General features: G+C 39.0%; 1 non-coding gene across 1 annotated transcript; it reads left to right on the forward strand.

Moving 5' to 3' along the window:
- The first annotated feature begins 2,240 nt into the window (after nt 1–2,240).
- On the forward strand, nt 2,241–2,408 carry LOC143420008 (18S ribosomal RNA). The gene has a single exon (XR_013100016.1). It is a non-coding gene; the product is annotated as an 18S ribosomal RNA (ribosomal RNA).
- The last annotated feature ends 11,217 nt before the right edge of the window (nt 2,409–13,625 follow it).

The following is a 13,625-nucleotide window of genomic DNA, read 5'->3' on the forward strand; positions in this document are numbered from 1 at the left end:
CTTTGGCATTTACAAGAAATGTATAAATGTTGATCTAAAGCTTTTACTGCTTACATGACTGCTTTGTTTAATTAATAAATAATAAGGTCTTATCTTTTGAGTATCCTTCCCACTCAGAAGGGTTTATAGTGACGATGCTTTAGTCAGAGGTTCATGCAAAATACAGCGGATGGCAATAGTCCTCACATCAGAATAAATGTAATCAAATTACTCAGAAGCTTTATTAATATTACACTCCCATAACATTGTTTTATATAAATCTAAAAGGTTCAAAACTGACACAGACAAGAAATTTCTATTTATTATAAATTCTTTATTTTTTCATTGGTGCCTATATCGCCTGCAGTGCAACTCGACTTGATTTCAGCTGCATTTTCAGGTGTATTACGCTATAATATAGCTTGTAACTATAACTCTACAAAAAAATACAAAAAGAATAATTACTTGGTTATTTTCATATACACTCACTGGCCTCTTCATTAGGTACACCGTGCTTTGTACTGGGTTGGAGCCCTTTTTGTATTCAGCTCTGTCTTATTACTTCGTGTCACAGAGTCAACAAGGTGCTGGAAACTTTCCTGAGAGATTTTGTCCAGTTGATGCAATAACATCACACAGATGTTACTGCAGATTTGTTGGATGCACATCCATGACGCCAATCTCCCATTCCACTACATCTTAAAGGTGCTCCATTTGATTGGGATATGGATTGCAGAGGCCGTTTGAGAACAGAGAACTCATTGTTACGTTGAATAAACCAGTTTGAGATGATTTGAGCTTTGTGATATGACACACTATATTGCTGCAAGCAGTCATCAGATGGCTACACTGTGGTCATAAAGGAATAGACATGACATAATCAGTAATCAATTGGCATTTGAATAATGCTCACTTGGTACTGAGGGGGCAAAGTGTGCCAAGAAAATAACCCCCACAGCATTATACCACCAGCAGCATGAACTATTGGTACTAGGCAGAATGGATCCATGCTTTCATGTTGTTTACCCTATGTTGTTTGTGAACCTACTATCTAAATGTTGCAGCAAATATTCAGACTCTTCAGGTCAGGAAGTTTTTTTCAAGTCGTCTGGTGTCCAGTTTTAGTGACCTGTAGCCTCAGCTTCCTGTGCTAAGCTGACAGGAATGGCACCCAGGCTGGTCTTCTGCTGCTGTAGCCCATCTGCCTCCAGAGACGTTTGTCTGGATACCTTGGTTGTAAGGAATGGTCATTTCATTTACTGTTGCCTTTCATTCAGCACAATGCTGTCAACGAAACATTTCACATTGTATTTCTATTTTTGAAGTTATTCTGATAAAACCTTAGAGGTGGTCGTATGGGAAAATCCCAGTAGATCAACAGTTTCTGAAATATTCAAACCAGCCCGTCTGGCATAAACAACCACGTTCAAAGTCTTTTAAGTAAGATTATAGGTATTATATGTGGATTATTGACCTAGTATTAATTTAATTTTTAAATGGTGTGGTTATTGGCAATACATGCACAGTGCGACACCTCCGTACAGAAATTCGGAAAAATGCGGTATTAGAAAAATAAAATCAACTTTTCAAGTAGGCTGTCGGCTAAGCTGTATGTGTTTTTATAAATTATTATGGTTCTAAGCAACGTGAGAGTATTTACACATTGGCTTGAGTTTCCTTCTCTTCCAGAGGGCGGTGCTGGGTGGAGTCAGACAGGTTACCCTACACCGGGGTTTAATCCCAGTTGGAATGCCGGCATAGCATTTTGCAAGCACAGAGCTGGCTGTCCTCCCGTACAGTTCACCATTCCTGTTGAGACGGACATTGCCGGGGATATCTGATAAGTCTTCAGACAGTGTTATGAGCCATTGGTAGAGTTTGGCCAGGTTGTACTATGAGTGCCATATTGCAAGCCATTCCCTGAGAGCAGGAAGTGCTGACTGCACAGCGTGACATTAACTGACGAGATGGCCCATTCTGAAATTCTGCTGGCTTGCTCAGAAAGTCTGCAACGTTATACTCAAGTCACACCCATGGCATCATGTACCAATGGGGTGGAAACAGCATTAGAGGAAACCAGTAAAGTGAAGAGATTTTTAAAAGTTGCTAATAATAACAAACTCCACTTTAAAAACGATAAGATGTGAAACTTATAAGTGGACTGGTGCTGATTTTGCCCCAAGAAATTGTTTATGCATCTTTTAATGCAATCTTACACTTCCAATTACAAAAATAAGCATCTGATTTATAGTAAAGACTTCAATTATTTTTCTTTAGGAGCAAGACCTCCTGAACAGCTGTTGGAAGTATTTGACATGACGAAGGGACGGCCGGGGGTATTCGCATTGTGCCGCTAGAGGTGAAATTCTTGGACCGGCACAAGACGGACGAAAGCGAAAGCATTTGCAAAGAACTTTTTCATTAATCAACACAATAATTTTATAACGAATCTTCATTGTTACAACTTTCCTTTTTAAAAAAAAAAAAAAAGCATATTACAACATCTTTATTTGGCTTTCAGTCTATGAAAAGAAAACAATAATGGAGTGCTGTCAAAATGGCCATTCAGTCACTATTTAGCTACGTTTTCAGATTACATCTGTGGTGAAGGACTCTTTCTTGTTGGAAAGGTTAAAGTAGCTGCAATAATACAGATTAAAAGGTCTAGAGTCTCATTCAAGCATGCTGCATTGTGAATGTATGTGATGTAGTCGAGCATGCTGAGTCAACCAAGTGTCCTTGAATCCCACACACACGGCTATAAAAATTATTAAAAGAATTTGAGGGTGAATACAGAAAAAGATAATGATATTAAATCAAGCATTTAGCAACAAGATGCTTTTGATGAAGTGATGATAAGAAATGTGTGGATTTAGAGGAGCAGACTTTAATACTTGGTGTTAATACATAGTATATTGATGCACTATTCATCATGCACTGATTTTCAGTCCCTCCCCAATTTATTGTTTGTATAGATATTCTAGCCAAATAAGCAGCACACGGTATAATGAAGCTGGTGTAATTCTTTGGGGTGAGAGTTCCTGCCAGCAGGGTCCTTTAGAGCCAACATATTGTGTTTTTGCTGAGGCAGCCGTGGAGCAGAATGCTGCACTTGGCTCCATTTTTCACACTTCACAGGAACAGAATGAAGCCCTGTGCTTTTATCATGGCTGCTTCATTTGAAAGGTTTTCACTCTTTACCCCCTCTTGCTTACTCACACACCCACATGCATGTAGAGACAAAGACAAGTTACTTGGAAGTGATACGGTGAAAGAGAAAAGCAAAATAAGTTGGTTCCACTTCTTGGCCTGCACTCAACGAATCTGTTCCAAAAGTACATTGCTGTGTTTGCCGTACTCAGCAGTTGACTAGCACCCAGGATTGCAGATCTTTTTTTTTCTCTCCCAGATCTGTGCTTTAATCAGCTCTTAATCATCAGAAAATAGAATATCTGTACAGCATCCGTTTGTCTTTATTTAGATCTTCCGTTTTTTATTCCTATAGACTCATTAACAGCTGAATGAAAGGTTAATTAACAGTGAATTAACAGTAAATTATTTACATTTTAACTGAACCCCTTATTGAGCTTTGTGACATGGAGAGTTATCCTGTTAGAAGTAGTCAATGGAAAGATGGATACACTGTGGTCATAAAGGGAGGGACATGTCAGCAACACTATGTGACATGGTCAGCAGGTGGTATTTAAACAATGTTCAGTTCCTACTAAGGGACGCAAAGCGTGCCAAGAAATGATTCCTCACATCATTACACCACCAGCAGCCCTAACTACTGATTCAAGGCAGGATGAATCCATGCTTTCATATTCTGAACCTACCATCTGAATGTCACAGTAGTTAATCGAGACTCAGCAGACCCGGCTTTTGTCCAATTTAGGTGAACTTGTAAGAATTGTGGCCTCAGTTTCCTGTTCTTCTTGACAGGAGAGGCACCCAGTGTGGGCTTTTGCTGCTGTAGTCCATCTGCTTCAAGGTTCTACAGGTTTTTATCACCTTCCTTTCAGCACAAAGCAGTCTAACAATTCTGCTCTGGTATTTTGCCCAGAGAACTCCTGCTTACTGGAACTGGATCAGTTTTTTCGGACCATTCTCTTTAAACTCTGAGGATGGCTGTGTAGGGAAAATCCCACTTTTTTGACAGGGTGATTTTATCTGCCATGGTCTCAGTACACAGTGGCACACTCCTAAAATGAGTCACATTAAAACATTAAATGTGTATATGTGCATAGAGGAATATTTTTCAAGCAGTGAAGTAAGAGCTTAGGGTTAGCAAAACAGTTATCTGCTCATTTGTGTTGCATCTTTAGAAAAGGTTGCCCTGCAGGAACTGCTCTTCAAGTATTGGTGAAATATTTATCTGAGAAAACCAGACACTTTAAAGACACTTCAAATTGAAATACACAGGCTTGAAAGTTCTGGAAAAGGTTTCATGAATTGCTTTGGGACCGGGTTGTTATAGAAGAGTTGTGGTCATTTTAAAAACCAGTAAATGCTCTTCTGTGTTGACTCATTAATTAACCACAGTGTTGCTCCTCTGCCAGCTCTCTAGCCCTGCTATATTCACTCTCCTTCTTCTTTCACTGTGATGGACAAGAGGCATAATTCTTCGATCAATTGAGAACTTTCTCAGTTAAGTGAGCAGTACATTATCTTGATTTGGGGTATTGGCTGAAACAACTGATGCTCATGTTTCTTGTGAGGACAGTATACAAAGAACTTGTTTTTCCTTTTTTGTCAAATTACTATATTTGAGGTCTCTTTTAATCAGTTTTTAATAAATAGTGAAAAAAGGAAGGTAAATGCTTAAAGGCAATATTTTGTGGTCAGTCTTTTTAGTTATGAGTGGACAAGTTATCAGCTAATGATGGAAAGGGAAGAGAAAGTCTTCTGTTTGTGAGCTTTGGTTAACATAAGAAGCTAGTGGTCATTTTCATAGCTTGTCCCCAAGATATTTTCGTCATATTAAAACAAACACACACCTTCAATTTTGGTCTATTTGATGTGTGGAGCCAATGTAGCAGGTGTAAAAGTAATAAATCCCATCGGTGAATACCGTTGTTGCTGAGAGGGGACTTCTTCTAGTATCACTTTATGCCAAAGACTGTAAAAAAATGTAAAATGTGCACACACACCATATAGCTAGTGAATTAGCTTAATGTTGGAGTGACTGACTAAGCAGCAGCACTCTCAGAAGGAGCCATAGTTTGCAGAAAAGCTTGCAGCGTGTCAGCTCTAGATCACTGTTCAGTACCTACACCAGCAGTGCAGTAGCTCTACTCGAAAACATCCAGATTTCAGCTGTGCTATACAATTTCCAACCCACAGAGCACAAGATAAGATGAGATCTCAGGGGCTGTGACATGATGGGCCAAACCTTAAAGAAAAAGTACAAAATCTTGAAGCATGTTTTGTATTTTTCATCAGACCTTTTTATGTTGTCATCCAACAGTTGACGAAACTGCTATTAAGTGAGGCTGGTTTAATAAATAGGTTCCTTAGAGGGTTTTTCATGTGCATGCTTGCTTTTACTTTGTTGTACATTATATGTATATTCTATTTAATATATTTGTGTTCACTTTAGGCAGAAAATAAAAAGTGTAAATTGTTTCTCACATCAACAAGTTGTCCATATGGATGTGTTTAATAGGTTTAAGTAGGATAGAAAAGTTCATCATCAAATCTGTGTGGACTAACATAGAAATGGATATGTGGGCAGTTTCAGTTTTTAAAAAACAGTTTAATTAGCAGTAACCTAAAAGAATAAGGTATAAAATACTCTTTCTTCTGCCACCATTAGGGCTGGAAGTTCATCAAATTGCATGTGATTTTGGATTCCTAAAACACGATAATCAAAGCATAATGATTGGTGTATTGCCTCGATTTTCACATTTGCTTTGTTTGTTCTGCGACAGTGCACCTCCACACGCCCCACAGGACCATCCCCAAAAATAAAAAAAGACAAAACTCACTGGTAGTGTTGACCTAAATGCATACACAAAAGACTTGATGAGAAAACCAAAAGTCAATCTTATTTAAAAAGTCAACAATACAGTGCATGAAGGAGGGGAAGTACTATATCAAAAAATGCTAAACTTAAAAAAGTGCAGGAAATTACAAACACGGAAAGGAAATGCACTATACATACACAGAGCAGCAGCAAGGAAACAACTAGCAGGAGATTAAGAAAGACGAAGACACAAACACGTAGAGACAGACAGGCAAGCACTGGGAAGCTAAACTAATTAAACCAAGACAGAGACTAAAACCCAGCAATATCCAAAAAGTGAAACTAATCTTTTGACCAACCAAAGACAGAGGGAGACACACAACTCAACATTTAACAAGCTGACCATGCTGACTCATCCATCACCCCCAGTGTTCCTCTGCCAGCTCTCTGGTTCTGTTATATTCAACTTCCTTCGTCTTCACTTGTGATGGACAAGAGTCATAGTTCCTCGATCGATTGAGTACTTTCTTAACTGACTGTGCACACAGTATTGCCGGTTTTCAGGGAATTGCTGAAATAATTCATGCTGTCCTTCTTATGTGAGCATTATCTCCTCATTCAACCTTTTTTTTTTACTAGCACTTAATTTAGATGTGTTTTATTCGTTTTTACCGCTGTTCTTTCAGGTTTTTGTTTTTCTGAAATCAACATATTTCAGATATAAATTTAATCCCTGCCAAGTTCACATAAATGAGGTTATACTGGAAATAATCACAACTCAAAATATGACTAAACCTTGGCTTTAGTCAAGATGATAGAGAGAGAGAAGAGGCTCTGATCAATAAGAATCTGTCTAAAAACCATAAAGATCACAATGTTCCTGTAGTTCAGAAAATGCATGCTGATTGTTAAACTGTGAATAGTTATGTTAAATAAGAATTTTTAATACTGACAAGAATAATCATCATGATGGCTCTTGGTATAATAGAGCAGGCCTAACCACTGAGGATATTTGTCACATTCATGAGAGTCCCTGCTGATTTTATGTAAACAGAAAGGAGACCTGTTGGCAAGTGGGCAATCTGTGCATTACCACATTGGCCTCCAACCAAATTATGTGCTTGCACTGAAGCTTGCCCAGCAGAACTAACTGACTACCAACTCCACCTCCAGAGTGCAATCAAATCTTCTGCTTGAAACAGTCTAACAAAGCCCTTTGGGGGGTGGTCTATTTCTGTAGTCAGAAAGCAAAGTAGCCACCTTTTATCCAAACCAACTAACAGGAAGTGGCAGACGAGACACAGTCAAACGTAGAGAGCCTGGAGCTCATGGATGGAGCTAGCAAGGCAAAGATAGTGAAGGTGTTACAGTGTTATGATTAGTCTAATGTGACTCTGTAGCCATGGCAACAGGAGCATAAGAGGGTGATGTAATCGTTTTAGAGGAAACGTGCACATCTCTTTTCTTTCATGTCTGTCACTTTAAATCATCCAGTCTTTTCCTTACTTTCTCCTTTCGTTTCTCCCTTTCTTCCCATGAATGACAACTCATCCTCACTTACAGTCTCTCATTTATAAATGCTCTTCCTTTGTCTCACTCTGTCTTCCCACTTTCACCCTCAGTGCTTCTCTGCCTCTTCTGTTTTTTTTTTGTTTTGTTTTGTTTTTTGCTCTGCTTGCTGTACCCTTGCTACTAAAATAAAGGTAAAAAGATCCAGCAATCAACTTCTCAACAACCTCAAAATTCACATAGATGGAATCCAGTGATAACAGACAGGTATAGAAGGGAAAAGTGCAGAGGGTTAGACCACACACAGGCTTTTAAAGGCTGTATGATATTTTAATGAAATAAATTAAAGAAACCCAAACAAATTTAAATGGTACAACAACCATGACTGAATGCACCAATCAGAACATATTCAAGGGAGCATAATGAGCCATAGGCAAAGAGCCGGAGGTTCAGTTAAAGTAGCTTTATAATGCACTGAGTCTGGCCTTCTCAGGTGTGCTGCATCCATAATTGGGTCAGCTGCACCTGCTGGATACCTGAAAGAGACAGAAAACAAGAAAACAAGGCCAGCCCACTGGCTGTCACAGTACCAAAATAAAACAGGAAGTAACAATGGCAAACTGAGACAAAGCTTTAACAAGAAACAAAATTTGGGAACCTCTACCACACTGAAACACAAAGAAGTAAATACGGCTCACTACTCAAGATGTAAACAGAAAAGTGATTACAAAAGTAACTGCAACTAAAGACTAAAACCCCCAAATAAAAAACTCCAAGAGCCATAAACTTTACAGAAATCGATGCACTGGGTCTGTATCTGTATTTTAAATCACTAAGGAGAGACTATTGGTATCTTTAAGTCCCATACAAGATGGCAACAGCTAAAAAGCCAAGGTTTCGCAAGTAGGTCATGTCACTGTTACTACATCCATCTCATATAAAGTCTATAGTTTGACTTTTAGCAGCAAGTGCCAAAATAAACCTCATTCAAAGGGTTACCTGTTTCCACACGATAACAATAGATGGGGGAGTATAATTAACATAAAATGACAAATATGAGGGTAAAAGGATCAATTGCAGTAATGATGTGAGTAGAATGAGGAAAGGCAGAAGGCAGAGGGGTTTCTGGATGAGAACACTTGAGAGTACTGGCAGGTCGCCTGCTGGAAATACCCAGACTGTTCCTCACACACTGAGACACACGTCATCATCGTCTGCATGTGTGTGCGTGACTGTTTGTGTGTGAAAACCATGTATGTTTACAGCGAATGGTGCCATCATCAATCATGTCATAATTCACCATCACAGCTAACTTTGCAGTTAGGAGGAAATATGATCTGATTGTGTTGTGTACAATATGAACAGCATCCTACAAACAGAACCCTTACAGAACATCATCAAAGAGGCAGGCACACCCTCTGTGCGTCTCTCTTACTGTTTCAGTCTATTTGTCTCTGTCATTCAGGCATGCACACACCAGTGTTCACAGTAATATCAGCATAAAAACAGCACTCATATACAATAAAATAATTGATTAGATTGTGCGGTTCTAGCACAAATAGGTGCAAACACCAAATTTCTACAGTCTAAATATGACCTTGTCATGCAATTACAATGACTTTTATCCCTTATGTTGTCTGGGAGATTTTCGATTTTCATTACTTAATTTTAAAAAAGGAAAAAGAAAGAACCACGGTCTCTTGATTTCCAGATTTTTTGTTTCTCGGCTTGTATATGAGTCACATCTTCACACTTTCCTTGACAGATTGCCTTTTTTTCATTCTTCTTCCTTGTAGCTTACAGATGATTTGGACTTTGGTGTATTTCTGCAGGCAACCTCGGGATATATCTTTATGTGCCACAAATATGTCTCCTCAAACAAGTGTCACATGAAAAATTCTTGTAAGTGAAAGTAGATTTTCAAGTTTTAAGTTTTATAGAGTTTTGCAGTAAATGCAGGTGAAGATAAAGCTGAAAAAGAAAACAACCCAGCCAACTCTTTCCATCCAAAGAGGATGTGAACACGCAAAGCTGTAGTCCTTGAATGTAACAGCTACATTTTTTTCTATTACAGTTTCCAGAGAAAAATATTGTTTCATTAGGTCATATTAGCTCATTAACTGGCATTTGTACTCTTGTTTTAGTCCTGTACTTCTGTAGGGCCAGGGGCTCCAACAGAATGATAAATATCTTAGTATTTAAAAGATGGATGTAGACCCTGTGACATCACCCTTTAGTAATGATTTCTTTTTTCACCCTTTTCGATGTTGCTGCCTTTGTTTTTTGAAAATGTAGCACACAAGGTGTAGATCTCACAGCTCCTACTCAATTTTTACTGTCATCCTACCCTGATTTCTTGTTTTCTAATGACATCTATAATTGAATAATGTGTTGTAGATGTATATGCTTTGAAACTGACTGACGGTGAATAAGATCCACCTGCGAAGTTTAAAGGGATCAAAGATTGAGGGAGAAGTAGGCTAGTTTTCTTATAGACTGTGGAAACTGCCTTATTTTTCAACTAATCTTGTTACCCCCTGGTGGCCATTAGAAAGAATACACGTTTAAAGCCGGCTTTACTAACTGTGATTAGATTTCTCTGCTTGCTTGCATATCACATCAATAAATTTGTAGTTTTAAATGGGAACCTTCCGTATTTAGTCTCAAATTTATAAGGCTCATACCTATGTACTCTTTGTTAGATATATGTTAAATTCAATAATAGAATCAGACTCAGTATTGGCAGACAGACAATATTAAGCACTTATCTGATCTGATACCCCTTAGGGATGTTTAGGATTAGGTATCTAAAACATGGAGGCTCAAAACCCGTTCATTTCCCTTTTTCCATTTCTTCATTCGCTGACCGTTTCACCTCACTCACCTGATAATTTCCAGGGTCTTTAATCTTTTATTCTCATCTCTGCTTCTTCCTTTTTTTTATTCACACCCCTATTACCCATTGCTTTTGGTTGTCTTTACCCCGTTATTGTTCCTCTTTCCTTCATTCTGTACTCTTCTTCCCTCATCGTCAGCCAGTGGCCACATGACTGCTACTTGATGTGTTGCCATGACAGCCTGCCAAAGTGTTGTTGCCTGGGTCATTTTTCTACATCTTTACTGAGCATGCTTACTAGAGTGGGGTCAGGATCCCGGTACTGAAGTAACTGCGTCGTTCAAGTATGCATTTTGCCTGTCTTTGTGTGTGTGTGTATATGTGTGCGTGTGTGTGCTTGTGTGTCTGTGTGTGTGTGTGTTAGGGACCTCGGAGACTACATTTGCAGTGTGTGAATACATGGATTAGGATGAGCTATCAGTATCCATAATGGAAAGTTCATGTCTAATTAACCTTTATAATGTCAGGCAGGGTTATCATTCCACATGGATTAGAGTAAATACACACTAGCTTCCAGAGTTTGTTGGATATACAGTATTAGCGTTTGATCTCCAAAGACGACCAGATGAAAGTGTAATGTAATATTCAAATCCAGTGTAATTTCAGTTGATCCTTAAGGAGGTTTTTTGGCGGTTTAGTCATCACACAGGCGACGAGCAACTTCTACAAGCGTTAGAGAGCGTGCAAAATTTATCGAGTCTTGTAACCAGGCTAAAAAAAAGAAAGCATGCTAACTTCTAATTTTGATGTGAGGGGACCCAGAAACACTCTCTGAAAATGAGAAGAAGTAATAAAACTTCATCATCATCTCCTATTAGTGGAGGAGCTATGGCTGTAATGGGTGACGTTAGTGCTTGTACGGCCATCTACCCAAAAGTGCGCCAGCCCAGCGGGAAAATGCACGGTATGTTAGATTACCAGTCCAGCCCTGATAATAAGACAACTTTAAAGGAAGTGGGGAAAAACATAAACCTGCATTATTATGGGAAAAAGGGTCAACTCCACTGGTTGCAAGAAGAAGTTTCACTTGATTTATCACCCCAGTAAATATTTCCCTGATGACTTTATCATCTCAGTTGGTAATCTTAGGTCTTTTAAAGATTTTTTTTCCTCAATAACCAAAAATTACATTTCAGCTTCCTAAAACTGCTTAGATTACATTTAGATTTGAGTTGAATATGCCAATAAAAAGATCTGAAAAAATACTTGGTGTGTTCTGTGGTGTTTTATAAGTAACTGAAATGATTAATCAGTCATTCAATGTGACCTTTTGAGCTAATTTTCAGCTCCAGATATTTCATTTTGGATTTTGTGTGACTAATAGTTAAAAATAAACCACATTGATCTCATACTGGGCCTTAGTGCAACCAATCAGATCATCCACTGTCTGACACAGTCTTTTATATAAATACAAGTCTTTTATATAAATACATACATAATATGAAATAACTCAAATCATAGTTTCGCATTTTCTTTAATGAGATCTATCTGTTGCTGTGGAGGGATGTGAAATGTGAAGGAGTGTGATGAGGTTTCATATGGCCCTGGCGCGGCGAATGAATACTCTGCTCGCAGTGCTATTTGTGGCTCGTGTATCTGGTTGCCTAGGAAACAGCTGGCAGAGCGCCAGCAGGAGACTGAAGTTGACCCCAGACAGACAGACAGAAAGTCCCAGATAAAAAAGAAAAACTATAACTGAATACACAGATGTATACATTCAGTCATATATTATAGTTAGTTTCACAGTGAAGGTGAACTCTGATTGACTTGTATCTCTCTGTCTCTTCTAGGTAAGTGGCTGTAATCGTGCCTGTGGACTCAGCCCCTCATTTGAACCCTTCATACTTGTCCTGCGAGCTCTATCCTTCTTTCTTTTGGCTTGAGAAGTCAGGAGGTAAAAAGCAGATTTGACATATAGTTTAACACATGCTGACCATTAACGCCAGGGATTAGATGGCACTTTTGTGGAAATCACCACAGGGTTTAGTCACTTTAATTCAAACTAAAGCGTTGTTATGATAGGGCTGACCTTTCCATTGTGTAGTGAGAACGCTCTGCTCTCATTAACAGAAGACTTGGTGGATGTGTTGCACAGGTGAAATGCACGACTTAGGGCTGTATTGAAATTATATCGAGTTAAACTCCTCCGTCCTTTTATTACATTTCTCTCAGGCTCATTTGTAGAGCTGTGGTTAGCCTCATCAGTCTCCATAGTGATAGCACGCTAATCTTCTCAAGCCCCTTGTGGTTTTTCTATCCTCAGTAGTGCCTCCTTGATTGGTCCTGATGATTTCGAAACATCTTTCTGGATCTCAGTGTGAGAGGGAGTTTGCTGATGTTGGCAGGTTGTAATCAGGTCATTGAAATAGCTCACTGCTTAGACTGATACTCATAGGATGTTTTGACCAATGGGGGCAGCAAAATCAAACTGTGACCCATTTTTTCCTACCCATGGCTCTGCATGATGCCCTAACATGGTCATCTAAAACACACAGAAGTCCGTCCACCCAGCTTCTTTTTGCCATGTTTTCTTACGGTCACCTCTTCAACCTCACGGGGGGGCTGGATCCTATCTCAATTGTTTTAAGCCAAGAAGCAAGTGCACCGTCAGCACGTCACCAGTCTGTCTGGGTAGCATATAAAGACAGAAACCAATTTAAATTCACATTCACACCTACAGCAATTAACCTAACCCCATGCATGTCTTTGGGTTGTGGAAGCAAGCCGAGATAACCCACCCACATGTGGATAGAAAATCCAAACTCCACAAAGAAATCAAATCCAGGACCTTGCTGTGAGCCAACAGTGCTAACTGTGCTGCGCTTGTTTATTTAAAATTTTTATTTGGATTTACTCAATTAGACCCCTTTTGAAGTTGGTGGCTCTGGGAGCATTTTTATCGCAGTTGCATGCCACTTAGCATGTCTTGGCATAGCAAACTCTTAAGAAGTCTGTAATATTTTATTTGTTCTGATTGCACCAATTAGTAGGTGTCTGTGTGATGCAACCAGTCTACAGTCTATGGATGCGCTTTTCTAATCAAACTTGATTGCATTGGCTGAAGTTGTCATCTGTTGTTCAAATAAGGCCACTTCTGGCTCCTTAACGCCAACATAGTGGCTTCCAAAATGTTAAAATTGAGGCTTTGAAATGAGACTCAACAAACCAGTGGGTGGTGGCTATGTCCATCTATTCTATTCAGTCTATGGTTGATGCAACATTTACGGAGCAATATTCTTCACCGATTCTCAGTCTAGTTCCATTCTTGAAGCTCTC

The sequence above is a fragment of the Maylandia zebra genome, linkage group LG8 (assembly GCF_041146795.1).
Source record: "Maylandia zebra isolate NMK-2024a linkage group LG8, Mzebra_GT3a, whole genome shotgun sequence".
NCBI lineage: Eukaryota > Metazoa > Chordata > Actinopteri > Cichliformes > Cichlidae > Maylandia > Maylandia zebra.